This window comes from Tachypleus tridentatus, chromosome 13 (assembly GCF_004210375.1).
Source record: "Tachypleus tridentatus isolate NWPU-2018 chromosome 13, ASM421037v1, whole genome shotgun sequence".
Taxonomy (NCBI): Eukaryota; Metazoa; Arthropoda; class Merostomata; order Xiphosura; family Limulidae; genus Tachypleus; species Tachypleus tridentatus.
Window position 1 is genome coordinate 186740164 of NC_134837.1, and position 16356 is coordinate 186756519.

Genomic DNA, 16356 nt, shown 5'->3' on the forward strand with positions numbered 1-16356 from the left:
ATGACAAGAGGTGATAACCATTTAGCAAGGTGGTACTTCCGGAGGGTTGGCAAGTACGGGGGCTGCATGCTGTACTCATCCTCTGGATCTCTTAAAGGTAACAGTAAAAATAGTAGCAAAACTTAAGTTAACTTCAGACAACAGTCTTACATCACTAGCTTACAGTACTCATGTTGTAAACATAATAGCTAAACTTAGGTTCACCACAGACAACAGTCTTACATCACTAGCTTTCAGTACTCACGTTAAAATCTTTATACGGTTGTAGTACTCGAAGACAATTGTATAAAACTAACTGACGGATTATAAGATTTGCTTTAAAATATAAGTTGAAAGAGGTGTTAGTGGTGTGTATAAGATTAAAAACAAACTAAATATATGTGTAACCTTATTTGATTATAAACGAAATGTGTGTAGCCTTGGTTGAATGTAAGCTAAATATGTGTGTAACCTTGGTTGAGTATAAACTAAATATGCATGTAATCTTGGTTGAGTATAAACTAAGTGTGTGTGTAACCTTGGTTGAGTGTAAAGTAAGTGTGTGTGTAACCTTGGTTGAGTGTAAAATAAAAATGTGTGTGAGTAACCTTGGTTGAGTGTGAGGTAAGTGCGCAAGCGTGTGATCTTGGTTGAGTGTAAAGTAAGCATGCACGCGTGTGAAGCCTTGGTTGAGTATACACAAAATATATTTTAAAGGACTGTTGAAAAATAAACATTAAAAATTGAAATTTAATCTTCACAATTATAGAAATAGCTGTAGTTACAATTAATTTATCTCATACTTATGGTGTATGACTTATGATATGTCATGCATTCTGTTTGTATAGGGTTTAGTTGGTTTACGTTTACTTGACAGCAGTAAAATATAATACATAACATTTAAGCAGCGTGATAGCAACTGTTTATTTAGAAAAAAACAATTTAGGATAAAAAGTATCATTGAATAATTATCAGTTGATTTTAACAACAATAAAACAGTAATAATTAAATATTTTATTTAGTCTTAACAAATGTATAATTAAAAGCTTCTTGGAAGATATTTTAATGAAAACTATAATTTTCTAGTTATCTTTGATATTTTTGCTTATTTTATTACAGCCATCAGCTTTGACTGTTTGCTTATTTCAGTGGTGGTTTTGTATTAGATTTTGTGATTTTTATGTGATTTGTGTTTTCATGTAGTTTTTCATGCTGAACTGTATTGTTGAATATACAAGATTGTTTAGTTTGAGTTATTATGTAGTTTGTTTACTCATTATTTAGTTTCCATAACAACAGTGTTATGTGTTAATTATTTTAAAAGGAACAATTATAACAACTTTTGTTACATAATGCTGTACAAGTCATAGGATGTGTGTATAGTTGAATTGTTGTCACTGGAGAGCTAGAAAGTTTTAGGCCTCAATTAGAATATTTATAAATATGCATTCGAGGATCTAGAATAAAGAATATGAGTGACAGGCAGTTAGACATGTTGTCTAAGTGATTGCCACTTTAGACATTATAGCAGTTTTTAAAGTGAGTTTCACAGCTGTATTGTAACAACAGATATAGTCTGTATAGATTTTCACAAAAAAAGATATAATAATTTAAAGTTACAAATACAACTGTAAAACCAAAAGTATAACAAATGTTTGTACATATGTTTGACTTTTTGAATGTATTAGATTGTTTGCTATCTGTTTATCATTCAAATTTATTGCTAAAAAGTCCCAGATACCTACTGTAAAGAATCTAAACCTATAAAAACCTGACACACATTTAGGCTCCTTTTGTCACAAATAGTGACCATCAGTTATTGGGTATTGCTATTTATTGGGGAGACACATCACAAGAAATGACATACAGTAGTTAATTGTTCTTTTCTTGTTGTATTCTTAACCTCTGATGCTCTATCTCAGTGGAATCAGTTTCAGGGCCATCGACATCAATCCATGTCGAGCACTGAAAAAGTGGTCCATAGGGCTGATTCTGTGAAACCTTTCTACATTAACACATATAAACAAGTTGAACCATAGCTTAATAGTCCATAGATGAAAGAGGGGAATCATGCAAAGGTGAAGTCAGCCTATTTTTCCCCCACCAAAGGCTTTCGTGAAACAACACTTCTGATTTAGTGAATTCATTTTATGTATACCTTTGATTTGTATTGTCTATTCAAAGTTTTAATACATAAATAACTTTTCTGATAAGAGAAAACAGTGTATGCTTTTTGAAATAATGTCAATTTTATAAAAATAAAACAAAACCAGCTAAGCCTAATTATATTGGTGGTTATATTGCCATAATGAAAGAGTAATGTAGTGTTTATTGCTTCTAGGATTATTTCTTTCATCCTCTGTACTAACAACTGTATTTATGTATCAGGTCTCTTAGAAAGTTCAACTTGCTCACTGTATTTTAAAGAAGAGTAGTTTCTTGTGGTATAATAATGTCTCCTAGAAACATGGATGTCCATCCATCATCCTTATGGCTGCCATCACACTGTGTTTTGTTACAAAGAACACTGTATCTAGGTTCACATCACAATTTGCAAATCAGAGTAACTGCAGTTGTGAATAACTATCCTCTTTGTTTAGCTTGATGTGCAAATTATTCCTTTCTCTTCTATGTTGTCTTAGATATCTCCCACAACACAATAAAAATGATGTAATGTTTCAGTTAGATATATCAAAGCTAATGTTCATTTCTGGTAATTCCTGCCAAACAGTGCATACAGTATTCTTACACTTTGTCATGCATGTATTGTATTTGCATACACTTTGTAGTAGTCCATTTATGATGTTTGGATAGCACTTGGTTGGTGTCCACAGTCCAGCCAAGTAGACTAGCCTATGTTAATTCAATTCACGTGCTGCTCATTTAGCATTGACTCCATTATGAACTCTCTCAGTACAATCTCAGATCCAAGAACTGACAATGTGACTCTTTTTACCTTAATACAATTTTTAATAAAGTATATGTATTTTCACAAAGTTTGGCTGACTTTTAGTAAACATTACAAATCATCTGTACACAAATCTTTATTTTAGTGAAGTACGTTTTACTAAAGATTTGTCCATTAACGTATCTTATTTTTACCAGTCTTGGTTTTAATGTTGAGGCTAGAAATACTTTTCTTCATCTCAAAAATATCAAATGCCATTTATGTAGTCTCTAAAACTTCATAAATACATTTCATGTGTTTTTCAGTGAAGCTTTATATTTTCTCTATGAATGACTTCATAACCACCAACAAAAAAAAATCAAAATGTTCCAATTTTTATTTTCAGAATGACAAATTGTAACACAAAACTACATTTATTTGTTGTAAGTAACTTTAAATCCACATCTATGTATATTTAACTTTTATTGTTATCTGCCTTTTGAACCATGGCTAACACAACTAGTACTATTCTAGCAATTATTCCATATGTTGTAACTCATGAGGAACGTGCGGCTCGTGTTACGCCATCGAATTACATTATTCACGTGCTTCTCCATGCTGCTTGCATGCATGCATTGTTAAAATTTGTTCTTGCATTATTTTTATGTATTTTTACCTAATTTTGTAATATAATAAATGAAGAATAAGTTAGTACTTGCATGGGCATTCTTTTCTTTGCTGCTGATGATACTTAGCCCTACTTTATTTTATGATAATGGCAGTAGTGCACAATATAATTTTAATTTAATTGAATAATGTTCCAGCTGACATAGATTAATGATAATATGCAAAAAAGAGACAATGTCTCATAACTTTCATAGTTTGTCTGGCTTTCTAACTGTGTGATAAGAGCTATTACAATTTTATCCAAGCTAATTGGTGCTTTTCCCATGGGAATGAAACTAGTATTGAAAGAGATTAACATTTCTTCAACAGGAAAATATGTAATATATGTCACGTGAAATGTGAAATCCTTGACTTTCTATTGGTCGTAAATAATATAGTAAGACAAATCCTGCAAGAAAGGATGTAAGAGGTGGGAAGGGCCAGAGGAATCTGATTTTCTATTTGTTGGTTCTGTAACCAATTAAAATTGAAGGCTATGAAAATAATGCTTTACCTCAGTGATGACAAAATTAAAATAAATTAGAGAAGACGAGATAACTTGAGAAAATAAAAATGGGACATTTCTTACACTAGGATAAATTCAGGATCTTTTATTAATATTATTTTGTAAAACTAAACTTAAAACTTATTTGCTATTAAAATATGGATCATTAGGTATAGTTTTATGCTACATTAATTGACATAACATGAGAAACAAAAAATAGTTCAATTAAATTTGGAATGGAACTCACTAAAACCCTCATAAAATTTAAAGTAAAGACTGCTTGTGACAAAAGGGGTAATTACTGCTGAAAAGTCATTAGATGTTCTTGATAACCATGTTGTGAAGAGAATGATGTGGTCTCATAAAAAAAAAATTAATTTGACAAGTAATTTATAGTAACCTTGTTCATTTGAAACATCTTCAAGTCCTTTCTTTCTCTGGTTATCGATTGTTGTTGTTTGTTTTTGTGAAAGCTGAAGTGTTTGGTATTTCTTGCATTTTAAAGTTTTACTTTATATGCTAGGAACTATTTTGTTCATGAAGTGTCATGTACAGTATAGTTAAATATTAGTTTTTGAAGCTGAATAAATGCATCACCAAAATATAAACGTACTATTTACTTTGTCTCATTAATGGATGTCTTTACAAAAATTAAAAACTTTTAGTGCTGGATTTAGTTGTCATAATGTATTAAAATGATGAATGTTAAAAAGTTGTTAAACAATTTTAACTAATTGCTAATATTCAATATTGATTAGTAGTTTCATATCTACCAAACTATTTTGTCCCCTGTATTACAACACATCTTACATTTATTCTGGGCTCTCACAATAGTTTTCAGATAGTTGTAGAGAGCTAGGTAATTTAAAGTTGATATATTACTGATTGTCAATAAACATATCTTTATTCTTCATTGTGGCTTCTTTAACACTGTTTCTTATTACAACACAATCAACATTTGTTCTGGATGTTATTTTATGGACTTTCCCCATTGTGGATACACTGATGGAATCAAACCAGACCAAAACATTACTTGTTTGGTTCCACTTATTGCTGATATATTACTAGCATCAAATCAAGCCAGTAACATTATTTGTTTACTTCCCCTTTATTGTGTTACTACATTAACAGCACTGAACCAGGCCCTTAATGTTACTTATTTACTTCCGCTTTATTGTGTTGCTACATTAATAGCACTGAAACAGACCAGTGACATTACTTGTTTACTTACCCGTTATTGTTGGTACATTAATAGCATTGAACCAGGCCAGTGACATTATTTGTTTTCTTACCATTTATTGTGGATATATTAATATCATTGAACCAGGTCAATAACATTTCTCATCTCTTTTGGGTATTTCATCCATCGTGAATACACTAAAATAAACATTTTGTAACACTGAAAATATATTTGTGATATGTACTTATCTCTGTTCATCCAAAGCTACCTTGATCTGCTCTCTAAGGATTACCAAAGTTTCTAATAGTGCATCAGTCTATTATACCCCTTCATTTTTGCTCCTTTGCAGCAACAAATGCTGATTGTGTGACTACCCTTCACCAAGTCTTACTGCCCCATCTATCCATTCATAGGTAGCATCTTAGCCATTGCAAGACAATCCTCACTCTCAAGAATTGGCAGATAGAAACCAAAAACAATGATACAGTTACAACAGAAAGTGTTTGTACCCCTGCATCCCGAGTGCCATGATGACCAAACAGATAATGATGGAGACGGCGCTAAATTGCCAGAAGTACATTTTTTGCTGGCTAAATTCCAATAATTATGAACCCAGTGTCTGGTTCTGGAATGATATAATATAGTTTATTTGCCCAACTAAACAAAATTTTTACGGGAATATCGGTTTTTTCACACATTTTGAACTGTACGAACACTTTCTGCTCGTCCTATTTTTGGTTATTTGTTTATAAACAGCTCATTTGTTGTTTAATTTACATAACAATGTATGTAGATGTGTGTTAGTATAATATTTATAATATTATTATACTTCTATTAGTCTAATTATGATACTTTTATGTTATGAGCAAAAAAAAACTCGGGACACGGGTACAAACACTTTCTGTCGTAACTGTAAATCAGTAGGGAGGAAGGATGAAAAGTGGGTGATAGGATGTAAGTACATATCAGAAACATATTTTCATTGTTAGAAAGTGTTAACTTCTGAAACAGTACTAGCTAAAAAAGGTAGTTTGAGCCAAATAAGATAGTAGGACAAGGTAGATGGTATGAATCCATACAGTAACAAAGGTGGGATAAGGAAGGCAAAACAACCTTTCCAGGCAGTCAATGTCCTGGAAAGGAAGGCTCAGTCTGTATAGCATATAATATATTAGGAGAGAAAAAGAATGGATTAAATGTACAAATGACAATGAATGCATACCAGGAATTAGATCTTAAGAGGAAAGTGGTAGAAGGAACAGATTGAAATGGGTTGGAAGAGAGAACCAGACAAGGCATAAAAAGTAATATTGAGATCCCAATTTGGTAATACAAAGAAACATGGTGGATGGGCCAGATGAAAGGAGGGACAAAAACTGCATAGAACAACACTTTATGAAAGTGGGAGAATGTAAGGCTTTTTGATAGGACAGCTATGTAAGGAGTAACAGTTGAAGCAGACAAACCTTGTTCAAACAAACAGATGAAGAACTGAGACAAGTTAAGAACATGATGGTCAAAAAAAACGTCATTGTCTCTGGGAGGGAGGGCTATTAGTACAAACAAGGAAAGATGGTACATGAAATGCAAGTTCGTGAGTTGAAGCATGGGACTGGTTAAAAGTCACACATTAAAGGTAAAGGTAAACAGGGAGTGTGGTGATGTTGGGATGAAAAATATCTAATAAGAGGTTGTTGGAGAAGTGATAAGAATAGAGGAAAGGACAGGGGCTGTTGTTACAGTAAGGACTAGAGTAAAGGGAAGCACATCTGAGCAGGCCAATATGGAAATGCCAGCAGAACACAAGTAGTAGGCTGGATAAGGGAGAAGATCAAGAAGAAAAGTCTGACTGGAGGGTAGGCAGTTTTGACTGAAAGTATCCATCCCCAGAGCTAAGGAGGGTGATGAACTAGAGACCAAAAAGGAAGATTGGCAATCCAGTGTGTGTATTCCCAGTTAAGAACACAGCTACAGAAATACCTGCAAGTGGAGAAGACAGTCTCTGGAGAATTTGGTTGGAATGTAACAAAAAATTGGCCACAAGATTCATAACTTCGGGAATGTGACATGCCAAAACCATCTTGTCATGGCCCTCGCCCTTATAGAAGAAATCTAAAGTCTGAAAACACAGATTTATTTGTGATGCAGTAGGGGAGGGGCTACCTTAAGGCCACAATGATATTGATTCTAGAAAAACTTTATTAGCCCAGAATGTGTCTCATACTGAGTTCATTAATAAGACATATTTAGCAACAACAAAATATTCAATTAAGTAACTTATTATACTCAAGAGTATAAGTATTCTTCACTGAATAAATTGTATTTTAATTTTTGTTAAAGGTTCACCTTCAGACACAACAAGAAGGGAAAATTTATATTGTTCGAAGTGCCATAAACATTGTTCGTCAGGAGGGAGTTTTGGCACTGTACAATGGCCTCAGTGCATCTTTACTGCGTCAGGTAAATTTGATTTTGTTCTAACAATTTTTCCATATGAGAGTGGTGGCTCCAGCAATGCATAATTTATTAGTTTTTACATTGTAAAGTGGGTAAAGGAAACTTTGTAACATATATGTGGATGTTTTGTTTAGTGAAAGAATGATGTATTGTTAAACTGTATTTCATAAAGCAAGGGAAAGTATAATTGATATCTGTAACGTTAAACTGTATTAGTAAAGTGAGTAAAGTTACAATTGATATCTGTAGTGTTAAACTGTATTTAATAAAGCAAGGGAAAGTATAATTGATATCTGTAATGTTAAACTGTATTAGTAAAGTGAGTAAAGGTACAATTGATATCTGTAGTGTTAAACTGTATTTGATAAAGCAAGGGAAAGTATAATTGATATCTGTAACGTTAAACTGTATTAGTAAAGTGAGTAAAGTTACAATTGATATCTGTAGTGTTAAACTGTATTTAATAAAGCAGGGGAAAGTACAGTTGGTATATGTAGTGTTAAACTGTATTAACCATTTTGCAATGGGCTCAGTATAATATACTTGGGTTTTTCTACACACTTGTAAACATTAAGTATTTACCCTGTAACCTTTGATACAATGTGTATCTTCACAAAATTTGGTAGACTGTTTGTAAACAAAAAAATCAGTTTTTCAATGAAATATTTTTACTAAAGATTTGTTTCATAAATAGTCTGTTTTGTCACAAGTCTGAGTGCAAAATGATTTCATGTTAAGATTAAAAATCTATTTTTTGTTCCCAAAATCTCAGTGTTATTTGTGTAATATTTAAAACTTCCTGAAAACATTTCACATGTTTGTTTTTAGTAAAACTTTATATTTTATGTTGTTGTTTATATCATAACTATGTGAAGTCTATCATTTGACCAATTTTGTGACCATATTAGAAAACATTAGGAAATATAAATTTTGTTGATTTCATACTAGAATGACTGTATTTTAACACAAAAATATAAATGTTTAGTCGAAGTGCCTTAAGTCTCATAATGCTGAACATATAAACATATATATTTATTATTTTTTATTATATAGATTTTCCAGTCATGTTTACATAACATTACATAACTTGCATTGATGTGGTGCATGTGCACTCATGTATCCAATAATAAAAAATCTGACCTTTATCCTTCCCTGTCTTGACTGTGTTTTAATAGACTTGTATTTTGTAATATACAGTCACATATAAGTTATCATGTTATATATGTGTATAGATTATTACAATTTATAAATAAGTTATGAAACTTTATTTTTCTTAAAATATAGAACAATAAATCAAGAAGTAAAACAAACAATAATCTCTTCTAGGTAAAATCTTTCTACTTGGTTGTTGGACATAAGTTGCTAAGCCTTTTAAAATTTTACACATGGAGGATATCAAACCAAACTTTTAGGTTGTACAAGTAAAGTTGAATAACCAAAATATCATAAATAACTGCACTTATACTATAGAATTCTACTATAATTTATTGATCTTAATAACTAACCTGTATTTAGATTTAAAATAATATGAAACTTCGAGCAGACTGAAGATGCAACCTACTTCCTGGAAATCGTGGGTCAAAAGAACGTGGTAGCCTTTTCATAGATTAAAATGGCTGAGAAAACCACTGAGGACATTGCTGTTGACTAGTTATTCACATGTCATATATTGAAGTAAGTGTATATAAAGGATCGTTTCCAAAAATGGAAGAGTTGAACAAGGCCACCATGTATAATTCAGTACATAAACCATACCTTAGCAAAATAAAAAGATAGAAGGTTCTTATTTTATATTCTAGCTTGTCAATATTAGTAGTTTCAGTTCCTAATTTGTACAAAACTATAGACTTAGTATTTTGACATCTCAAACATCTAATTTTAAGCAGTTCTGCATTCAACATACCACATGACTCACTAAAAACTACATTTAGATGTGTTATTTTAATATTTACTTTTAAATTAAGAAATTAACTCATATACAATATTAAAGTTTGAATTATAATCTATAATTTGATTTCAAAGTTATTGACATAAATTCATAAAATAGTAGTTCAATAAAATTCTGAATGCAAGTCAACAAACATGATGACATGGCCTTTGACCTCTGACCCATTGCAAAAGGGTTAATAAAACAAGGGAAGGTACAGTTGATATCTGTAGTGATAAACTGTATTAATAAAACAGGTAGAGTGACCATCAGTTGCTCTATAGAGATTGTAAAGAACACTTTACCATCCAAAGTATGACCCTCTGTTAGAGCTGCTCAGATGAGTCTATAGGAACTGTGTTCACAGTCTTCATCCAAAATGTAATATTGACACAGAAGATTGTCTAAAACTGGTACACACATGATGATGTTGGAAATGTAAGTATATTGTCATCCTGCCAGTGACACAACACTTAAAAATGTGACACACCAAAAGTATTTATGGTGGGTGCAGGTTACAACTGTAAACTAATAAACATCCAGAGACATAAGATGAGCGATGTTGACTGTTGGTTAACATGGCAAAATAATTGTAGTACTGGTAAGTACCATTTTTCTGGGAACTGGGTGAAATAAATTATGACTCTGTCAGTATGAGACGTACATTGGAATTCATCCTGTACTATACCATTTTCATGTACTTCTACACTTCTGAGTTGGTCAAATACATGCTTGCAAATAGTTGTCCAATCTCTTATTGATAGGTTTTGAAAAAGCCTGTAAAGTGGGGGAGATGTGATTTTTACTTCATCATACTGCATCTTTCATGGAAACTTTATTGGATTGCAATAGTTCCCAAGGGGCCCTTAAAAAAAATCCATCATTGTTAGTGAAGGATGGGGAACTTCTATTGCTACCTTAGATCTCAATCATATATTCATATAGTGGTTTCTAACTTTACATCAATATTACTGTAGATTCCCTATCTAGTGAGGAGTACTTGTTTTGAGGCTATGACATGTTTGGAAATTTTAAAACCAAACATTTTCTTATATATTCTCCAAACTAACAAACTTATAAAACAGTCACTTTGAATATTAGTTTGTAACTGAAATGTGTCATCATTGGTTGTTGGTCATTTCTGCTCTTCCATACACAATGTTGGGAAGAAAAATAAGTTGGCCTGCAAACTAACGTAAACGGGAAGTTTCATTAATAAAATCACTAGGTGTTAAAATTTAACCCAGAAATATAGTAACAGTAACTATTACAGTAGGCAAACATTGATTTTAAAGATTACAACATTTCAATCCATTGTGTTGGGTCATCATTAGGTAAAAGTTACATTAAAATCAAAACTGTAGAAGCTATTGTATTTCTGAAGTAGTTATTCACATCAGTGACCAAACGTTAAGTTCTGAAGTCTGTTTAGTTTCTCATGACAATATAAATAATTCACATTGTGTTTTCACATGAGATGTGAACTTAACATAAAGTTTTTTCAGTGAAGTTATTGTATTTTTTTCAATCTCTTATGATCATTATAAGTAATGTATATTGCACATTCCAGCTGACATACTCTACCACGAGATTTGGTATCTATGAAGTATTGAAGCAGAATACAACAAAGCCAAGTGAAACACTGCCATTTTATAAAAAAGTTATCTTTGCTGCAGTTGGAGGAGCTGCTGGGGGTTTTGTAGGAACCCCTGCTGACATGGTGAATGTTAGGTAATGGGAAATATAGTTAAGACCATGAACAAAATAAACATGAGTGACAAATAAGGTTAGGTAGCAGGAAGCTGATTGTTAATTTGAGTGTGCTACTAATAAAATTAGGTGGTATTGGTAGACTTGCATGTGACCTGTGAGTAATTAGTTACATGTACTATATTTTTACATTAGTTTTGAAAGAAACATTTGGGTAAGTTGAACTTTGTTATAGATCATTAAGTGTAATATTTGTTGATGGTTCAAGTTATGCCTAACACAAATACAATGCTTTTATCATCTACTGATGTAAGTACCTAAGTTTATAAATTCTTTCTTCTCTGGATTTCAAACTTGTATGATAATTAAGAGCTCCAAGTGATATGCCAAGTGGACAATACAGTGCATATCACGAATATGATAAGATTTGTACGTGTCCTGGAAGTGTTTAAAAGTTTTGGAAAACAAGACTAATTTTTCATTTAGATGCTTGAGAGGTCCTGCAATTTAGGTATAAATCATTACAAGACCTGGGCTTAGAAGATGAAGAGTCTATAATATTAAATGTACTTGTGGTTTGTATGATAAAAAAACAAATTAACTCCACTGACTATGAAAATAGGTAAATCACATCAGGAGGTTAATTAGCAGATTAGAAGCTGTATATAGTACATTTGCATTTTTCAGTGTGGCCAGTGTTTAAAATGGTAATAACTAAATTTTGGAAACATTTTTTAAATTTATTTCTTTACCTTGTCAAGCTTATTTTATATTAACTAGTAATACGGTTATGAAATAATTTTTTAAATTGGTTTAATATATCATATTGGTTTGAGTTTTTAAAGAAACGGCAGTAAATTTTCTATAAAAATCTTACTAAATATATTTTTCACAATATCTATCAATTCTGCAGACTTATTCTTTAAGCATGTAACTAGTGATTTCCAACCTTTCCCATTTGAGTACACTGATTCAGTGTGTTTTTCGAAGGTTCGAGTATTTTCATTTTCGTTCATTTATATACTGTATGTGTATTCGAGATTTGTTTGTGAAATGCAAACTGTATGTGCAGAAGGGACTTACATCCTATCTTTACTGTATTAAAATAACATCAGTGCAAAATGTACATTGATGAAAACACAAAATGGAAACAAATGTATAACAGATTGGGTTTCACCTGTTTAATACTTAGTTATTTTTAAAAGCTCTTTACATTGTCCCATTGGGAAAGTGGTATAATAATGGGGGGGGGGATTGTCTTGCAAGTCCTACATATGATAGGAAGGTTTTAGCTATTTGAACAGCTTATTAGTGTGTAAATGTTTTACACTGGCAGTTCTTGAATAAGGTATTCAATATGTCTTCAACATATTTTAACATTTCCTGTGTTTGTGCAATGTGTTTTTTTATTGTAGCATGAATCATATAAAGTACAAAACACATACAGAGCAGAAGTATATCATTTAATACAGCTATAACCATGACTTCAACTAGTTGTACTTCCAATATTAACTCCACCTAACATTATGAAATTTCATATATATGCTGTTTTTCATCATTATTTTTGTTAAACAATAGAAGTAGAATAATTATCCAATATCATACAATTATCAATTACACTGGTCAACAAAGTTTTTGTTGCATTTATATCAAAAACTTGGTATTACATAATTTCTTGCTCTGATTTCAGATCTGTAGTTAGTTTTTTCCTCAGTGCTCTACTTTTTTTGCAATCAAGGTATTTAAAAATCTCAAAATTTCGTCATCATCACATTGACGTCGTAGTCTATCATGAAAAATATGTGATAAAATATGTTATAAAACTCTTTAATATAGCTGGGTAATAAAAAAGGAAATGCAAGATAGTATAAATGTATTAAAGTTATTTATATAAATTCAATTTTATATCAAGTTATAATTCAATTTATTTATATAAAACTGATTAGTAGATAAGACATTTGCTACTATGAGGAGGCAAAGCTCAACTGCAGTCTACTCAGGCATAAATTTCGCTTGTAGCTCTTGCGCTTGTGGACTGTCTCAGGGCATTCTCGTTTAATGCTCCAGGAGTAATCTGCCATCATATGTTTGTCCCATCTCCTTGGTAACGCTCTTCCATGGTCTTGAGGTCCTAATGGAACCGCTTGACTTGCTCGCCACTTACAGCTCCTGGGTTTCAGGGAATCTGTCAAGATGACTGTACAGGTAATGGAGTTTGACACTCATGTTACATCCAAGATCGCGAAAAGCTGACAACATATTCGCTACAAGGGTTTCATAGTTGTCAGCTTTTTTATTGCCGAAAGTTTGCCATCACCGCCACAAATGAAAGCCATGCAGTCCTTTCCTTGTCGCTCATCTTTCTGGCAAATTTTGATCACGCACAAGTGCACGAATCTGTGGTCCATCAAAAACACCTGCCTTGATCTTCTCAAAGGACAAATCAGGGAGCACAGAAAATATGTGTTGGAAGCATTCACCGTCAGTATTCAACGCCTTTATAAACTGTTTCATCAAGCCCAGCTTGATATGGAGAGGAGGAAATATGATCTTTTCTCGACTGACAATTGGATCGTTGACAATATTTGGCATACCCGCCTTCAGAGTCTCAATGTATGGGCCACTCCTGGTTCCAGTGCTTTTCTCGAGCTCGGCTGTCCCACATGCAAAGATAGCAGGGTACTTTGTAAATCCTCTTTGTTGACCTAGGAGGAAATTAACCATTTTGAGGTCCACACAAATTGTTCAGTTGTGCTTGTGGTATTTTAGTAGGTCAATTACAGTCTTAATGTCATTATATTCCTCTCAGAAATACACAGAGTGTCCAATTGGAACAGCTGCATAGACATTGTCATTATGAAGTAGAACGACTTCAAACTTTGCTTAGAACAATCTAGAAATAATTGCCAGTCATTTGGATGGTATATTGGCATCCCTAATTCCTGGAGAAGACCTGAGATATTATGACAATAAACAAACATATTCTCCTCTGTAAAAAAATGGCACAAAAGCCTGCTCCCGATTTTAAAAGTATGACACTTTAGTTGTATGGCTCAGCTGATTCTTTTCTTGAATCCTGAAGCTAACACTTCAGCTGCATTTTGGAGAGACCCAAATCACACAAGGTCATTCAACTCTGGCTGGCTAAACTGTTGAGGAGTTAATGACTGTGGGGTCTCATAAGAAGGATCGCCAGATTCTGAAAGTATTTCTTGAGTTTCATCAGCAGTCTCTTGCTCTTGGTCACTACCCACATCTTCAGATGGAAGAAATCCTTTAAAAACTGGGATTGGGAGCTCATCAGAGTGCAGAGCAGGTCGGATTGCTGAGGGAATACTAAGATATGAGATTTTGTGTCTGTTTTTCTTGCCAATGCCCTTTGTATTGACCAGACAAAATAACAGTCAGTTGTGTGGTCCATCGGTTCTTGCCAGGTCATGGAATTCAAAGGTAAACCCTTACGCTTCCCTTTTGTCCAGTCACGCAGCATTTCCTCGCAGTTATGACACACAATATGTGGGGCCCATTTTATGTCTTGGTCACCAAGAGCAAGTCCAAAGTACGCTTTATAAGCACGCCTCACAAACGATGTTATATTATGCCTTTGACGAATAAGCGAAGCATCCACAAATACAACAGAAAGCGCCTGGCTTGTTCTCACATTGATGTCTCCTTGTAGCCATGATCAGATCTGAAACAAAATCAAAACAATTTTAATATCTCTGTTGATAACATAAACGTGTAAGTAATTAACACGTTTCCTGCGATGGGACCTACCGGTGTCCCACTATTGTCTTACCTTTAACTAAGTTGCAGGCTAGAGACAAATATAACGACAACCTCACGTTATCATAGCTCATGCAGCACTGAAGCTGTTAGATGTACAAGAGCATCGCAGCTGTTGCCGGGTTGCCAATATAGGCATCGCAGGAAACGTGTTAATTTGACCACAAACGGCTAGAATAAAAAACTTAAAATTGCATTAAAACTAGAGCATGTAGAGCTGAACCGTTTTCATATTTGAATTTAGCAGGTCACAAAGGGTAAGAATGAGTAAAAAAATCTTATGCAACTGAGATTTCGAAAAAATTTGTTGACCTGTGTTATCCTTGATTGTTTTCTTCTATTTAAAATAATTATTTTCCAGGCTAACATTTTTGGTGTGGATTCAAGCATTTTTTGAAGTTACTAGATTTGTTTTAATGTTACATACTGTTATTGTTAGCAAGACTAAGTTGTTATTGATGAAAATAAATAGCTTAACTTTCTATTTTTTTTTTAGAATGCAGAATGATATTAAAATTCCAAAAAACCAGAGGAGAAAGTGAGTAAGAAACCATTTTTATCATTAACTATTTTGTGTTGATTCCTACTTTATAAATTCTAAAAAACAGTATTAAATTAATTTTATAAAGAATCATAAATGTACTTCATGGAACTAAAAATACATGACTACAGCATTTAAATAACAAACACATCTGATTTTCTTTTGTTAATTTGTTTCTTTATAAGCATAAGATAATGCAGATAATTTTGAATTCTTTATTAGATAGTTTCAGTTATACTTACATTCTCTGTTTAAATATTGTTTCAATCATTAACGATATGTTACTTGTAGCTATTGTAGTTATTTTTAGACTATTTCAGGAAGTTGTAAATGTGTATTACCTTTACATGGTAGCATATTGTAACACAAAACTGTTTGATTACTGTTGTGAAATACACATTAGGTGATACAGTCAAATTGTTGTGAAATACATGTTAGGTGATACAATTAAACTGTTGTGAAATACATGTTAGGTGATACAATTAAACTGTTGTGAAATACATGTTAGGTGATACAATTAAACTGTTGTGAAATACATGTTAGGTGATACAATTAAACTGTTGTGAAATACACGTCAGGTGATATAGTCAAACTGTTGTGAAATACATGTTAGGTGATACAATTAAACTGTTGTGAAATACACGTCAGGTGATATAGTCAAACTGTTGTAAAATACACGTCAGGTGGTAAAGTTAAACTGTTGTGAAATATGCGCTAG

At 32.5% G+C, this 16356-nt stretch overlaps 1 pseudogene across 1 annotated transcript in view; it reads left to right on the top strand.

The window, feature by feature from the left end:
- The window catches only part of LOC143236409 (mitochondrial dicarboxylate carrier-like), a 31201-nt pseudogene continuing 14845 nt past the window's right edge, over positions 1–16356 (top strand). The window contains exons 1-4 of the transcript XR_013019549.1: positions 1–97; positions 7558–7677; positions 11172–11332; positions 15594–15635. The product of XR_013019549.1 is annotated as a mitochondrial dicarboxylate carrier-like (transcript). The remainder of the gene's footprint in view (positions 98–7557; positions 7678–11171; positions 11333–15593; positions 15636–16356) is intronic.